Source organism: Pinus tabuliformis, chromosome 8 (genome assembly GCF_031772625.1).
Source record: "Pinus tabuliformis cultivar Carrire ecotype Pingquan chromosome 8, CPIR1, whole genome shotgun sequence".
Lineage (NCBI taxonomy): Eukaryota > Viridiplantae > Streptophyta > Pinopsida > Pinales > Pinaceae > Pinus > Pinus tabuliformis.
In genome coordinates this window covers 857,930,212-857,948,169 of record NC_142294.1, presented here as the reverse complement: position 1 = coordinate 857,948,169, position 17,958 = coordinate 857,930,212, and positions in this window count along the sequence as shown.

Sequence of the window (17,958 nt, the reverse complement as noted above, 5' to 3'; positions counted from 1 at the left end):
ACTGTGTGTAGTAAAATACTCATTTAAACTAGTCACACACTGAATTGTCCAGAATGAGATGCATGTTATTTCACGTATGTTCATATCCCTACATAATGGGAGAACTTAGCTATCAATCCTAAATTTACATAGGTTTTGATATATATCGAATGATAAAAAAAAATCCACCATACAATAACCTTTAGTCCTGAATCGAAATATAACATCGCTAAAATCTTAAATAGGGGTGGACGCTCGAGTCCATTTACTCTCAACATGAAGAGTGGTTAAGGATATTATTCTCATAATGATATGTTCTCAAATGGTAGAAGAAAAGCTATATTATATGACTTAGATTCATATTTACTAAACACGCATTGGTGAAAAGTGCACACACTATAAATTCTATCTAGAACTCTAGTAAAGCATTGCCACTGAGCTTAAAATTTGACTACACGGTTAACAAATGGGGTGTTAAAATTATGAAACTGCGATCAAATTCCACTTTGGACAACTCACATGATGGAGATAATGATTGTATTTAATCCCTCTTTTCTAGAGGACCAAAATAAACCTAAATATCATCTTATTTGGACAAGCAAAAGTTGGTTTTTGAATTTATTTATCCACTCATGTATATTGGATTAGGTTGGCCCTAAGCACATGTACAATTGGACAAGTCGGCCTCAACATAAAGTGGACCCTCATGGAATCCTATATATAGAAGAGAGCTCAATCTCATTTGGACACAATCATTAAGCACTTTATTCTCTCTTTTATTGTTTTGTTTGCACAGGTGTGATGGAAAAACGTTCATGCAAAGGGTCTGAAGCTACAGGGATGAAGCTCGCACGTGTCTAGGGTTTATGAGTCTCGACGCATGCTCATAATTAAATACTTTCATCCCTAGACACTCACACAGTATGGTCAAGGGAGAATCCAGGAAGTCTCAGATGCTCACACAGAATGTCTAAGGGAGCGTCCGAGAGGCTAGGGTTTCTGCAGTTCAGTTTGGCCGCAAGTGCTCTCATGTAGTTCACTTGGGAGCATCCAGATCAGTCTCGGATGCTCGCATAGAGTGTCTGATGGAGCGTCTGAGACAAAAATATGAATTATCAGTACTCTGAAGTTTCCTCTCAGTGACAACAACATTCAGTAGTTGACTATAGTCAGTGATAGGGCATTACAGTCCTCAGGATCATGGTTTTCAAGTATAAGCATGTTCAGGGTCATGTCATGGATGTTATAGTTATTTTGTTGCATGGATGAAGACATGAATCATTGTACGCTATTTTTCTGAATCATTTGATGATGATCTATAAGAAGATGAATTTGCAAGGGTTTTCCCCATAGTGGGTTTTCCTTGGTCTCTGACCAATCCTGGTGTCTCTATGTGTGCATGATTTTCTTCTATTGCTCCTTTATCTTCTGCTATATTGACGATGTTGATATTGTTCTTTCCACATAGTTGCATATGTTGATGAATAATGATGTAAATCTGAATAATGTTATAATGTTATGGGGTGAACTTAATGTGTTAATGAAGAAATGCAATTATCAAAGCAAAGAACAATGTAGCCCTATGAAAAGTTAACATGGGGAAGTCCACACGATGTGAATTGAAACCACACACACACACACACACATATATCACAACAATACGAATTAGAATTTAGTTTAAAACCATGTATTACTGGGGCTTGTGAGGCATTGAATATGCATATATCTATATTTTATAAGGTTGCGTGTGAAATACGTATGAATTGTCCTCATTTCAGATGTCGATGGATGTGATATAAACCTGTGACAAGAAAAGTAAAATACACTCATATCGAATTATCATGTAGGCCACTTATCAATCGAGTGTGTCTATGGGTTGAAGACACAAACCATGTCCCAAGTATCGTAGGCAAAAACAATCTACACACAACAACACACCCATATATATAAATGTATATCCCAAATCTAACTAAGGAAACTTATTTCTTATGGCGATTTTTCTACAACTTCCCCTATGTCTGTATGAACTATAGGGGTCGGTGGTCTATGTGGATGATCGTTTCCTTCGCCAGAATGTAATGCTTCCATTGTCAGCGTCCTGCATAATGGAATACATCTCTTTTTCATAGGTGGGATACTTTCAAACTGTGTCTGAAAGTGTCTCACTATGTTATGCCACGGGATGCCCCTGCTAAGTAAGGATTGCCTCCGTAGCATAGTCAGAGGCATCTATCTCGATCTCAAATAGTTTTTGCAAGTATGGTAATGTGAGTATTGGTGTAGAGCAGAGGCGATTCTTCAACTCGGCAAACGCCTTATGTTGGGATTCAAAAAAAAAAACTTTTCTTTCGCTCCTCCCTTGGTGACTTGACTCAAAGGCCAAGTGATATGAGAGAACCCAAACACGAACTTGTGGTAGAAGTTAGCAAGACCCAGAAAGCTACAAAGCTCTGTTAAAGTGGTTGGGGCTGGCCAATCCCAAATGACTTATATCTTGGTTAGGTTCACATGCACACCCCGCTCATCAATGATGTACCCCATATATTGAACCTGGGTCATACCAAAAGTGCATTTCTCCAAATTGGTACACGACTTGTGTTTCTGGAGGGTTTGGAAGACCTGTTGAATATGGTGGTGGTTCTCTTCCCAAACCTAGCTGAAGATTATAATGTCATCCAAATACACCACCACGAATGAGTTAGTGAAGGGTCGCAAGATGTCATCCATCAACCGCATGAAGGTTGTGGGGACATTGGTCAACCCGAAAGGCATGACCAACCATTCAAAAAGGCCCTCCTTGGATTTGAAGTTAGTCTTCCACACATAAGAGGGTTCGATCGGTACCTGGTGATAACCAAACTTCAAGTCAATCTTGATGAAATATTTGACCCCCTTCAGCTGGTCCAGAAGGTCATCAATCTGTGGGATTGGATACCTATTCCAGACAATGATCTTGTTCAATGCCCGATAGTCAATACAAAGTCTCCAGGTCCCGTCCTTCTTCTCTACCAACATGATCGAGCTCCCACAAGGTGATGAACTTTGCCTAATGGTCCCTTTCTGCAACAACTCCTGAATCTGCCTCTTTTTACATCGTTCTCCATAAGAGAGGATTGATAGATTGGTTCATTAGGTATCAGCTAGCTCAGGGTCAGATCGATGGAGTTCTTGACCTAGAAATGTAGAGGTATCCCTATGGGTGATGTGAAGATGTCCCTATACTCCTCAACCTTGTCCATCTACTGCTACCGTGCAGAGGAGCCTTGTCTGGAGGTCATTGCCACAGTCTTCTTCTTTCCTTGAGGGAAAATCATAAGGAAAACAAATTTCCCGGTTTGGGAAATGATCTTACTGAATTTCATCGCAGTGATCAAAGAAATGGCGGTAGGTGGTGCTACCTCCAGTATCTTGTGCAACTTATTGCCCAACATAATAATAATAATGTGAGGCCTAGACTCATACACAACATGTTGCTTCCACAAGTATGGTAGGCCTAATAATACATCACAAAATTCAAGAGGAGAAACATCACAAAATACCTCATCTGTGAAGGGCTTGATGATGTAGGGAAGGCAACATTGTTGGTGGACATAGAGATCTCCCCCTTGGTGAAGCCACTCGATTGTGTATGGCTGCGGGTGTGGTCGGTAGGCCCAACCACTTCATTACCTCTACTGAAATGAGGTTCTTTTGGCCACCACTTTCGACAATGAACTATAGCGGAGAACCATTCATCCACATCTATGAGTGGAAGAGTCGCTCCCCCTCCTTTGGACATTTTGGCTCATCATCCTGGATCTCGGTGGTGGCAATGGTGGCACTAGGCTCCGCATTGATAATCTGATTCCCTTTGTCATTCCCATTGTTGGTTTATGACTCAGATTCAAAAAATGCATCTGATTCAGAAGCCTTCAGCTCGGCCACCAGTGACTGCTTGGCTCAACACTCACTTGTTTTGTGAGTGGGGCTCTTTTGGAACTCACACCATTTCCCTGTGTCCTTCTTTGTCTTTGTAGTTTTTTTCTTTGCTTGCGACTTCGGCGGGTTGTCCCGTGTTGCCCCTCTTTGGCTTTGTCCTTTTTTTCTACTGTTTGGGGGCACATTTCCCTTGCTTCAAATTCACAGATCCAAACTATCACTTCTTTTGTTTAAATTTATGCTCAATCTTAACAGGATATCAATAGGCGACGCCGAGTGAGGAGATTTCCAGGAACTCCATCTCATTCTGGATGTACTTGTGTAGATAGTCATGGTACTTGATACCAAATGCCACTCAAAATCCTTGATACCCAACTTCGTGTGAAGGGTGCTAAAAACATTTATGAACTCCAACACATCTTGGTCCCTTCCCTGCCGCAACGTGGTCCACTTTATCTATATATATCTACATAGCTCTCAATAGGGTAATATTGTTCCTTGATGTCTTCTTAGAAATAATTCTAAGTGGGTGTGGGTGAAAATAGTGAGGATTCCCTCTCATCCTTTTGTTCACAGTAGGTTTCCCACTAGTCCTTGACATTTGGGGCGGATTTGAGGAGTGAAAAAGTAATATTTTATCGTTTGGAAAAGTCATAAACTAGAAAATATATTTCCAATAGATTTAACCATCTATCTACAACACCCACATCTATCTAGCCTTCAAATATGGGAATGTCAAAGTTAACTTGTATCTTAAAAGGAGTGGCGCCTCCAGAGTGGCTTTTGGATGAAGATGCGTCGCCTATGTGTAGTCGTCAAATGAGCTGGGAAAATTTATACATAATCCCATTCCTTTGTCACTCGAGGGATTCCTCGAGCAATATTTTGAAAGGATCTCTTGCACCCTCGTCTTTCTTTTCTTCTGCATGGGAGGTCATCAGGGTTTGTAAGGCTGGTCTTGCAAAGGTTCAACTAGTTCGAGCCCTAACTCCTTATACCCTGACCTCATTGGGGACATGCAAAGAAAAACAAAGAAAGAGCAGAATGCTTTGATAGCACTGATCCAAACTTATGCAAGAACACAACAAAATGCAGATATGCACATAAAACCAAAAATGCAGTAGAAATAAAACTTCATTTCATTAATATCAAAGAACTGAAATATGCTTATATACAGAAATGGAAATAAACTAGCTTGGGTGATGGTAGCTTATATTTGAGAAGAGATGTGGTGGCGACGTGCATTAGAGGAACTTTCAACCTAAAAGTGGCCTCCTAAGGAAAAATAACAAAATAATAGTTAAAATAATAAAATAAGAGTTATGAATCTTGGAGGGAAAAGAAGAAAACTACTTTTTTAATTGTATTTTTGGCTTATCTCCTTATAGGTTTACTCATATTTCAAGTGTAGACACTCATTGGATGCAATATTAAATTACACATCCAATGAGTACCCATTATGCATGCTTTTGAGAAGACCTGCATTGCTAAAAAATGAAGATACATTAAAAAGGCGTGTTGAACACATTTTTTTAACAAATCTTCAATTTTTATCAACGTGGGTCTTATCAAAAGTATGCATAATAGGTACTTGTTGTATGCGGAATTTAATTTTGGATCCAACGAGTTTATACACATGAAATTTGAGTAAACCTATAAAGAGATAAGCCAAAAATACAATTAAAAAAAAAGTAGTTTTTCTTCTTTTCACTCCAAGATATTTGCATGTAGCTCTTTTAAAATTTAAAGGATTTTGATTGGTTTAGATATTATGACATGGAAATTATGTGAAAATTTCATGGGCACTTTTAGGCTAAAATTTCCTCTAATGCCTCTGAACTATGTTACAATGAGGCTGGGTGTTTGCATTCAACTTTTACCTCCTGACATTCCATACATCTAGCAACAAAGTTTGCTACCTCTTTATTTTTTTAAGGCAATAATAAAACTTTTTTATGGTTGTGAGAGTCTTATGATATCAAGCATGAATCGAGTATGGTTTGCCGTAAAACTCCTTGAGGATGAGCTTCTTCAATTCACTATTGTCTGGCACATAGATTCTATTTTTGAATTTGATCAAGCCCTCTTTTGTTAGATGATATTCCCCACCCTTCCTTCTCGTATCTGCTCATTGTAATTCTTCCTTTATCTATTGATATTTTTTGTCATGCATTCCAACATCTAAAATTCATTCTCCAAGGTTAATTCCATAAGAGCTAACAACAATTAGGTGATTTATTTGCACTTTTCTGCGAAGTGCATCATGAACCCTATTTTCCTTACCTTTTATATGTTTGATTTCAAAGTCAAATTCCCTAAGTGTTGCTAGCCACCTAGCCTAGCTTACATTTAGTTTCGGTTGTTCAAACAAATATTTTAGCCCTCCATGAACCATCATTAAATTAAATATCCTATCAAGGAGGTAGCGTATCCACATTTTTAGTGCATGGATAATGGCAACTAATTCCAGGTCATGGGTCACATAATTCAACCATGTTCATTCAGCTTTTGTGACTCAAAGGAAACTACCCCTGCATCATGCATTAAGACCCTACTGAGCCCTTCTTTGTACGTATATGTGCAAACTACGAAGTCCTTATTCAAATAAACAATCCTTAAGACCGGTGAATTAGCGAGAAATTTCATCAATTGGTCAAAAATCGTTACACATTTAGTTCTCCACTCGAACTTTTTCCCTTTCTTTTGTAAGGTTGTGATTGGATGGACTATCTTGGAGAAATTTTAAATAAATTTCCTATAGTAACCAACCAACCCCATGAATGATCTTACCTCTATTACATTCTTGGGTGTTGGCCATTCCATTATGGATTTGATATTTTCTCGGTCCATTGTTATTCCTTCCTTAGAGGCTATGTGCCCCGAGTAATGGATCTAGGATTGAAAGAAATCACATTTTCTCAACTTTGAATAGAGCTTATGTTCCCTCAGTATTTGTAGTACCACTGCTAGATGTTCTTCATGCTCCTCCTTATTTTTTTAATACACCAATATGTCGTTAATTAAGAAAATCACAAATTTATCCAGATAAGGGAACAATATGTTGTTCATTAGGCACATAAAAGTGGTGGGTGAATTTGTAAGCCCGAAGGGTAACACCACAAACTCATAGTTCCCATATTGTGTTCAAAAGGTTGTAGTATGAATGCATTCCTCCTTGATGTGCACTTGATGATATATTGATCTAAGATAAATCTTAGAGAAGATCACTGCTCCTCTCAATTTATCGAATAATCATCAATCCACGGTAAGGAGTATCTATTTTTGATGGTCACCTTATTTAGTTACCTATAATCAATCCGTAACCTGAGTGTGGCATTTTTTTCTTTACAAATAATACCAGTGCTCCCCATTGAGGCACGATTGGTCTTGTATAACCATTATCAAGCATCTGCTTTAGTTTCAATTTCAGCTCTACCAATTCAGGTGTACTTACCCTATAGGGTTTCTTGGATTTCAGTGCCGCCCCTCACATTGTTTCGATAGAAAAATAATCATCCCTGTGAGGGGCCAATCCAAGGATGTCTAGGGGGAACACATATCGGTATCATTGTAGAATAGGGTATTTATCCAAGACTTCATTGTATTCTTTTCCCGCATTACTGCAATCTTTTATATTACTGGAAATGTGTATGGTAAATAGGGTATACCCTTTACTATGGATACACTTAGCTTGCATAATTGTGATTATTATTACCGAGGTAGGTTTCCTTTTTCCCTTTAACATCCTTCGCTACCTTGTCTCATCTAGGAATTCAATATCCTTCTCGTAAAAATCTACTTTTGTTCATTGGGGATACAAATAATCCATACCTAGTAACATATTATACTCACCCAAGGGAAGCAGATTAAGGTTTTCTATGGTTTCCATGCCATTGAGTTTAAATGCACATGATTTTACCTAGTGGCTTAGTCCTTTTTTTGTCCCCATGGCTAGTTGGACCAACCATGCTTCTGCATGGTTTTCTTTGGCTAGCTAGCAGTGATTAGCCACAAACTCAGGTCTACTGTAACTATAATTAGAGTCAGGATCAATTAAAATAGAGACACTTCGATTTTAACTTCCATTTCTATGATGGAGGATTGATGGTTGGCCTATCTATTGTCTATGATGGCATATATCTTGGGTACACTCTGCACTACATCCCCCACGGTGCGAGCTTCTTGAATGTTGTAAGTTTTTGACCTGATTTGTTTTTGGTAGGTAATCTATCTTACGGTGATTCCCTCCACACGTCCAACATTGCAATGGTTTCTTATCATATAATTTGTTATGTCCTCCTATAGGTTGATGCATGTACCCTTTTTTAGTTTGTTTTAACTTTGGTTGAGATCAACCTATGCTTCCTGAGGTTACACCTTCCTTTTTACTGTTGGTTAGCATTTTTCTTCCTTCTTATGCCATCTTTCATTATTCCTCTTGTTATCATCTGGCCTCTAACCACACTTACTTTTTGGATTGTGTATTGACTTCTTATAGCAATGCTTCAATTTTCTAATGACATCCTCTAATGTATGAGATTCATCAAATTCAATGTGATCCTTAAAACACTGGGGTAGTCCATTGAGAAAACTTTGTATTTTTTCCTTCTTGTCCTTCAGGTAGGGTACATACTGTAGCAACTCTAGAAATTTAGTGATGTACTTATGATCTGACATTTGTCGCATTTTAAGATCATATAACCCTTTCACTTTACTATCGAAATATTTCTCTAACAGGTAGTTCTTCCGAAATAGCTCCTTGAATTCACACCAAGTCAGATCTTCCTCCTGTATATTCCTTACATTTTTCATTCCTTCCACCATATATCTACCTTTCCCTTCAAGATAAATGTGGCCACCCTTTCCTTCAGGTTTTCAGAATAATTGTGAATCCTGAAAAACTTCATGATTCCCAACAATAGGGATTTTTCATCTTCAGACTTCCTCATTTCTCCATCAATGGTAAAAGGTTTGGCCTTTGTGAACTCTTCGAGCATGTAATGTGTCACCCTCCTATTATGTCGATGATAATGTTTCCTAGGAGGGGATTTATAATATTGTCTATGTGTGTTGGTTCCCCACTTAGGGGTACTTATGAGAGTACCTCCCTTTATTGTATCAATCCAAACTTGTGTTTCTTTCTGGATCAACTCCCCTCTGCTCCATTTGTCTCTTCTTCCGCTTCACTGTATCTATGTTTATTTATAGTACCAATGCCTAGTCCATCTTGTCCCAACCTCTATAATTCTACAAGGCTTTGTAAGATAGCAACATTGAATTTTTCTTAACTTTCTTGGGCCTTGATATTGTCGGCCTTGTAACTTCTTAACTAGGCTTTGAAACTCCTCAAGATGTCAACCCAATCAGGAGATTATCCTCCTCCACGTTGCTTCACTGACCTCTCCCATATTATGGATATTTCTTTTGGCCCATGTTGGGATCTGTCGAAGTTGTACTCAACCATATTGTGGTTCATTCCCTTATCCTGATGGTTCCTATGATGTGTCAACATCGAGGCATGCATTTATCAATTACATCAGATAGAGGGGTATCATACCAACACCTTCCAACATCTTTTAGACTTATTAACACTAGCTAGTACACGTATACTAGAAATATTGTTTTATTCCATTAACATATCTTTTCTACCCTGGGCCTAGTGTTGCAAATTGGGCTCTGATACCACTTGTAACCTACCCCCTTATTCTATTTTTTTTGGGTTAATGATAATCCACATTTCAATGGGGAAACTTGTGTTACACTTGTTAATCATATAACAATTCATATTTTATTTCACTCTTATGACAAAATGGTTGTTTGTTCAATCACATTCATAATAAATCTAAGATGAAAACTACTCCCACATCTATAAAATTTAGTTGGATAGACCTTAGACCAGGATGTTTTTAGTCTAAAATTTGGGCAAGGCCACCAAGGTTACAGTGTATGGCTTGTGTTTGGCCACCAACATTAGGGTGACCAAAATAGTCGTGTTGGCGACCCAGGTCAGTGTAGTGACCAATCTGCAATGAGATTTCATAAATTGAACGTAAGGCTAGTATTCATGTGTGAAATTCACGCTTATGGAAAGCCTCGTAGTATAAGTACTAGCACCATGCATGCAACCAATTTGAACTTGGTAGGGTGGCCCTCTTGGGAATCCCTATCTGACCCTTCTACGGCAATGTTAAACATGTTAATGGTGAGGTATGCTATACTAGTGGGTCTATAGTTAAATACTTATTGTAGGTGACTGGTCCCTTTTCCAAAGTGATTGCCATTAGTTAATGCTAGTTATATTTTCATCCTACCAGGTAGTAGGAATTCATAAGGGACTAATATTTCATTTCCTCATTATGAATTTGAACTAGAGTAGTTAAGATGACGTGTAATTCATATGAAGGTTGACCATAGTTAGCTTACCAAGTAAATTTGTCCATGTATTAAGGAATCACCCTATATGAACTTTAGAGGCCATCTTGTTGGGCACCACCATGCACATGATATTCAATGCAAGCTCCCAGACAAATAACTACACTCTTGATGAATGTACATAATGTATCTATGCAAGTTCAGGTAATGGAGTGACACGACCCAACGTATGGTGTGTTATTGTAGCATACCCTAATTAATACCTTTTAGCACATGCTCAAAAAATATTTCTTTTGGTTTGAATAAGTAACCTAAAAACATTAATATTTATTAAGTCCTTACAGAGCGCACACAATTGTATGGTAGTAATTCTTATACATGGACACATCATGGAATGCTTAAGTTTTGATCTCTATCGTCATATGCCTCAATCATAATTATATTTAGCCATAATTTATTGATCTATGACTGATATACAACATATCATTTACACTTCAATGTTGTGATTGCATTTTTCAATTTAGCCAACAATTTTGCATAATAGTAAAGGATACACTAGGGCATACATAAACTTGTTTGTTATCATATACTCATAGTTTTTTTTTTGTAAGCTTCGGTAGGACCTTCTCATTTTCGAGTTTTTACATGTCCATTATTCACCCCATTTTCTGGGAGGGTAGCACAAGAATCGAACTCAAGATCTCCGGTTCGGTGAGACTTCATTTCCACGGCCATTGCCACTTGAGCTACCCCATGCGGACTTATCATATACTCATAGTTGTTTTCAAACATAATTTGTTTATTTATGATTGGTACCTAATAAAATTTACAACATACATTTATAATCCAATATTATCCTTGGAGTTTTATATATGACATGTCTAAGCATTTACCTGTAAGCCCTTGCCATCCATCCAGGAATAATACAAATCTTGATTAATTTCTTAACTCAACAAGATGGAACCACTTTCAAGTTCTTGTCTAAAACCATATCAATATTTATTTCATATACCGATACAATTATTATTTTGCTTCATCAATTCCAAGACCTAGATATTTTAAGCACAGGTCATAGGGCTTGACATAAGGTCAGTAATAAACTATGAGGTCAATCATTGTTTGGCTTCTTGTACAAACAACATTTGGTTACACACGATATCTATCGGTAATCATTAAATAGGGATATACTTTTGATCTAAAACAAACACCAATGAATTATTTCGTAGGTCCATCTAGTAGACCCACCAGGTCTTGCAATTTCTTGTTACTCAATATTCTTACTAGCACATGATCAAACTAAATTTGACACCCACCTCCTACGACCTCTACATCAGACCCTCAAGGTTCTACTATATGTGTGGCTATATATACAATATAGGTTGTTCTAGCAATGATTCTTTAGTTTTGATCAAGATTATAATATCACAATGACAACACATTCTAATACCACCCCAATACACATAATAAACATTTATGTGAGCAGGCACTAAAGGCTTAAGAATGCATGTCTAGTAAATACTATAATGATGCCAATTCCACCCATTGAAATGTTAGGGATAAAATTATTATAAAAATTTGTTAGTATCATTTCAGATGTGTCATGTAATCATACTATGTTGATTCCATGAGCTCCTTCAGGTGCCAAATACCTCCCACTGAAGCCTTAGTATTTGAGAGACCTAACATTGGCCTCAAGTATATTGTTTCTTGACAATAATAATATTTTCTAGTCATATAGATTGTGAAGCATGTATTCATGGAATCTGGGTGTACAAAAGAGGAGAAGACTGTGAATTCATGCCTAATGTTCAATACTTTTTATGGTTGTGATTTTTAGACATAGAATCATGAAACATGATTCATGTCTTGAAAACTAGGTAGTACTTGCCTTCTTGTATCCATGATTAGTAGTGAACCATCTTGAATGATTTATGGGCCTTATAGTTATTTAAGACATCTCAAAATTGACTTCCACTGTTGAATTATCTCTTACAGTTATAGGGTATTTACCTTCCTATGACAAGTGTGAAAGAACTCTACATTGGTAAATTGTTAGGTCCCTATACTACTAGTGTAACCCCTTATTGTTATTAGTGCAACCACCTTATTATATTGTTGTGCCCATGTAATCTCCACATTGTTATTATTGTGCCCCATAGAATCCCACTATTGTTATAGTTGTGCCCTTACATTATTATTGTTATGTTGGCCTTGATTATTTTATGACCCCTTAGACTCCTATATATAGAAAGGATGTCTTGTCATTTGTATCATCCAAGAATTGTTCATTTGTGTAATGTAAAGGAGTTTTCCCCCTCGAAGAGGCTGATTTATAAGGTGCTTATCTTTCTTTTCTATCTTTTTGTGAGCTAGTTTCATAACATTTGGTATCAGAGCTTTGGACTGTAGGGTTTCGCTCCTCCAAATAGCTCATCGTGGAATTTTCGATATAACTTTTTTCTATGAAGTTTCAGAAGCTATAAAAAACCCATTTGAGCTGAAATTTTGAACCTCAGGTCTGAATTTCAGATATTGTCTCGCTACATTTTTGGAGAAATGATCTAAGGAAGTTAGGGTTTTTTCAAGCTCCAGAATTCCATCTCAAACAGGTCATTGTGGAAGTTTCGCTATAATTTTTTTTCCACCAAGGTTCAGAATCTAAAATTAAAACCCATTTGAAACGAAATCATGGTGAAGCTCGCGTCCAAATTTCAGATCTTGTTTCGCTATATTTTCGGAGATACAGTCAAAGACATTTAGGGTTTCTGCAGTCTCTCGAATTCATCCCAAACAGCTGACCTGGGGAAATCTTCATAACGTTCTCTCTGAGAATCAGATTGAAATTTCGTAAGAAGCTACAGAAAGAGGACAAATTGTAATTTTCTGTGTATTATTTTTAGGTCCGATGGTTGAAACAATAACACATTGCACTTTGTACAAGTTCGCTCTAATGAAAAAATATATAAGCAGGTCATCTTGGGATATTGGGCACAACTCTTTCTTGGAGAATCCAATTTCGATCAGACTGGTGGCATTGGAAAGAGGGCATAGAGGGCTACTATAGGTCAAAATTTCAGACCTTAGAGATCCAAAATTTTAGAGATAGAATATATTCAAGATCGAGCTGCTAAAAGTAAGAAAAAGAATGACTTGAATAAAAAAAAATAGAAACACCTAGTAAGAAAAATTGGATGGAGGATTTGAAGGATGTGATCGAAGCCAAGATAAATAGTTTTATATGTGCCATGGAAGCTAATATCGATGGTAGGGAAGCATATTTGAAGAAAGACATGGAAGATTTGAAGAAAGACATGGAAGGTTTAAAGGAAGGTGGGGCAAAGCTACTACAAGAAAGGTCTCATAATGATGAAAAGACCCACCATATTCCAAAGGTTGATATGAGGAAGTTTGATGGCAAGGATTCCATAACATGGATAATACAGATGCAGAAATATTTTGATCGACATGATGTGCAACTATTACAAAAGATACGTATTGCATCTTTATATTTAGAACCGAATCAAATTTTATGGTATAAAGGGCTTTGTTCTCGTAAACCACTTGTCACTTGGTCAATTTTCACAGAGGAAATGATAGCACATCATGAGGATACACAGAGAAACACCTTCTTTATCCAATTGATAAATCTCAAACAAAAGGGTTCAAAGGCATAGCACATTGAGGACTTCCAAAAATTGAATATAAGGTTAAATAATATTCCAGAGAAGCAGAGGATTGATGTCTTCACAGGGACTTTAAAGGATAACATTCAACATGAGGTTCACCTTTGGGAATCTGATTCATTGGAGAAGGCATACAGGTTGGCAAGAAAAAGTGAAAGAAAAATTATGGCAACAAGGAAGCCTACCACTCATAACTATAAAGATGGAATTGTTGTTTCTCCTAGCCTTTCACCACCTACAAGGTTGAGACCACAAAAATTGGAAGAAAAAAGAGAAAAAGGGCTTTGTTATAATTGTGATAGAAAATAAACTAAAGGTCATAAGTGTGTTGAGAAGAAATTAATTTACATAGATGGGGAATAGGAGCAAGAAAAGGAACAAGAAACGTCAAAAGAAGAGGATATACACCAGGAGCTAATCCCAGAGAAAGAATAAATTAATTTGATCATATCTTGTAATGCATTGTTAGGAATTACCACTCCTCAAACTCTCAAGATAGAAGGGAATATCAAGAAGAAAAATGTAACAGTGTTGATTGATTCGAGTAGTACCCATAATTTTATTCATTGTAAGAGAGCCAAGAAATTGAATTTCTTCCTATATCCAGCACCAGAGTGTCAAGTAATGGCTGCAAATATAGGAACCATAAATTTCTTTGGAAAGTTCCATAATATCAAGCTATCAATGGGAGAAAATGTCTTGAATAGTCCAATGCTTTCCATTCCAATGGGTGGTGCGGATGTTGTAATAGGAGTTCAATGGCTACAATCTTTGGGTATGATAGCTTTTAATTTTAAAGAAATTTTTTGAAATTTTTCTGGGAAGGAAAGGAGGTTGAATTAAGAGGTATCGCATGGAAACCAGGAAAGATAATCAGCGCTAACTATGTGAAAAATATTTTAAAGAAAGAACAACAGGGCGAAATTGTACAATTATGTTCACTAGAGGTACCCACATCGAAATCATTTATTTCTCCAGTGCTCCAAAAAGTTTGGGACAAACATTTCAAGGTATTTGAGACTCTCAAAGACCTCCCACCTATTCATGATCATGGTCATGCTATTCATTTGATTCCAGGAAGTGTTCCCCCAAACATCAGGCCTTACAAATATCCATATGCCCAAAAGAGTGAAATTGAACGTGTGGTTGTAGAAATGCTAGAGGTTAGTATAATTCAACCTAGTCAAAGTTCTTTCTCTGCTCTAGTGGTATTGGTACAAGAAGGATGGATCATGGTGCATGTGTTCGGATTATAGGGAGCTCAACAAGCTTACTATTAAAGATAAATTTCTGATTCATGTCATTGATGAATTATTGGATGATTTACATGTAGCAATTTACTTCACCAAGTTGGATCTTCATTGAGGATATCGTCAAATCAGAATGAAGATTGAATACATTCCAAAAACAACATTTAGAACTCATGAGGGTCATTATGAATTTTTGGTCATGCCTTTTGGCCTTACCAATGCACCTTCTACATTTCAAGGTTTGATGAATTCCATTTTCAAACCCTTAGAAAATTTGTGTTAGTATTTTTTGATAATATACTAATCTACATCAAGTCTTGGAAGGAGCATGTTCAACATGTTGACAGGGTGCTCAAACTATTGAAGGAGAAACAATTATATGCAAAAAGCTCCAATTGTTTCTTTGGAGTACACGAGGTGGAATCTTTGGTATTCAGTTAGTTCATAGCTCATCTTATCATCCTGAATCTGATGGGAAAACTGTGATAGCGAAAAAATGTGTGGAAGGACATCTTCATTGCTTTGTATATGATAAATAGACACAATGGGTCAAGTGGTTTCCTCTGGCTGAATGGTGGTATAACACTTCCTTCCATACTGCATCAAAAATGACCACATTTATGGAACTTTATGGATATCATCCACTGTCAATCACATCATATTTAAAATAAAATTATAAGGTTCAAGCAGTGGAGGATCACATCGAGCATCAACAACAAGTTCTCAAACTCTTAGAGGATAACCTCACTTTGGCGTAGAATAGAATGAAACAATATGCAGATCAACATCGCAGTGAAAGAAGTTTTTATGTAGGTGACTGGATATTTCTACGACTATAACCATATAAACAAATGTCCCTCAAGAAAGCTAAGAAGGATGGTAAATTATCGCCAAAGTATCATGGTCCGTACAAGGTGTTACAAAATATTGGTACTATGGAATACAAATTGGAGCCTCCTGCATCTTCGAGAGTGCACCCAGTTTTCCATGTTTCATGCTTAAAGAAGGTTATAGGTGAGAATCTCCCAGTTCAAACAATATTGTTGGAACTTGACAAGGAAGGAAAAATCATATTGGAACCTGAAGCAGTCATGGAAACAAGAACTCGACAACTACGAAATCAATCAATTTCATAGTATCTCATCAAGTGAAAGAACTTACCCACTGACGATTCCACATGGGGAGGATGAGAATTTTATACAGAAGCATCCAAAACTACTCAAGCATTGAGGACAACACTTTTTGAAGGAGAGGGGCATGTTAGGTCCTTATACTACTAGTGTAACCCCTTATTGTTATTAGTGCAACACCCTTATTATATTATTGTGCCCTTACATTATTATTGTTATGTCGACTCTGATTATATTATGACCCCTTAGACTCCTATATTTAGAAAGGAGGTATTTTCATTTGTATCATCCAATAATTGTTCATTTGTGTAATGTAAAGGAGGTTTCCCCCTCAAAGACGCTGATTTATAAGGCGTTGATCTTTCTTTTCTATCTTTTTGTGAGTTAGTTTCATAACATAAATTGTATGTTGGTATACTACATACTACATGATCTTTGTCTGGTGAAGTTAAATTGATAGTAATATTAGTCAAAGGTGGGTTCTCTCAGTCTACCCCTTAGTTCATTAAGATTTAATGAAGGCATAGAATCATTCACAACATCTTTGTATTTTGCTACATAACTCGTGACAATCAATAGCTAGAATAACCCTAGAGTCTAGGCACATATTCACTCACAATATGTTTGCCATCTGCTACACAAATCTAACATAGTTCATTCAATGTTAATGATATATTTATATGGCATGACCTAGAACCTAGGCACATAATCATTCATGGTAGGCTTTTAATATACTACTTAACTCGTGACAATCAAATAACTAGCATAACCCTAGTGTCTAGGCATAGATTCATTCACAATGTGTTTTCCATCTCTAATGCTGTAGCTTTTGCAACCCTCGTGACATTGTTCCTGCATTCCAAATTCTAGATTATCCTACCCTTGAAACCATCTCTCTAAATTTAGCTCCTCAGGTATGTAATCCCACACTATCTCCCTCTCTGTATACCTAAGTATTCCTTACTGTACTCTCCTTATTGCTTCTTCTCCTTCTCGTTCACTTCTTCTGATTCTTACTTGTCTTCTCCTGGTCCAATTCCTCCCTTTTTCTATTATTCACCCCCTAACTCTGGTTAGTTAGGGCCTAGCTAATTGAGTTTCCATATCCTGCCATTTGGTCTCCCTGGTTCTCCCTCGCTTGCCATTTTCCATTTTTCCATGCTTCTTCTAGAATTGGCCAGGAGTGGAAGAAAAACATCTTCATCCATGTGTGAATAGCTTGGAAAATATTTGCCATCATCCCCTGCATCCCAGATCTCTATTAGACCATATCCACCCTCTGAATCTGATTCCTAATTAACCTTCTTTGAGCTTAATGAATACCTTAGTTATTCATTATGGGTTACCTCCTTAAGGAAGGACCATCATGCTGATAATTAAGGCCTCATTAATGACAGTTTGGTCATCGGTTAAGGTTTTGATCAATGAGACCCTAGTTATCATTAAGAGGGATATTGTATACAAGGATAATTAAGGAGTGTTTTCCATGTTCCTGTGAATGCAACCTCAACATGTACATCAGGATAACAACAAAATAACTATACAAATGTAAAGTGAGCATGGCATTATTTATATTATGTATATGAATATACATTAATATACATTATTTACATTATGTACAAATGC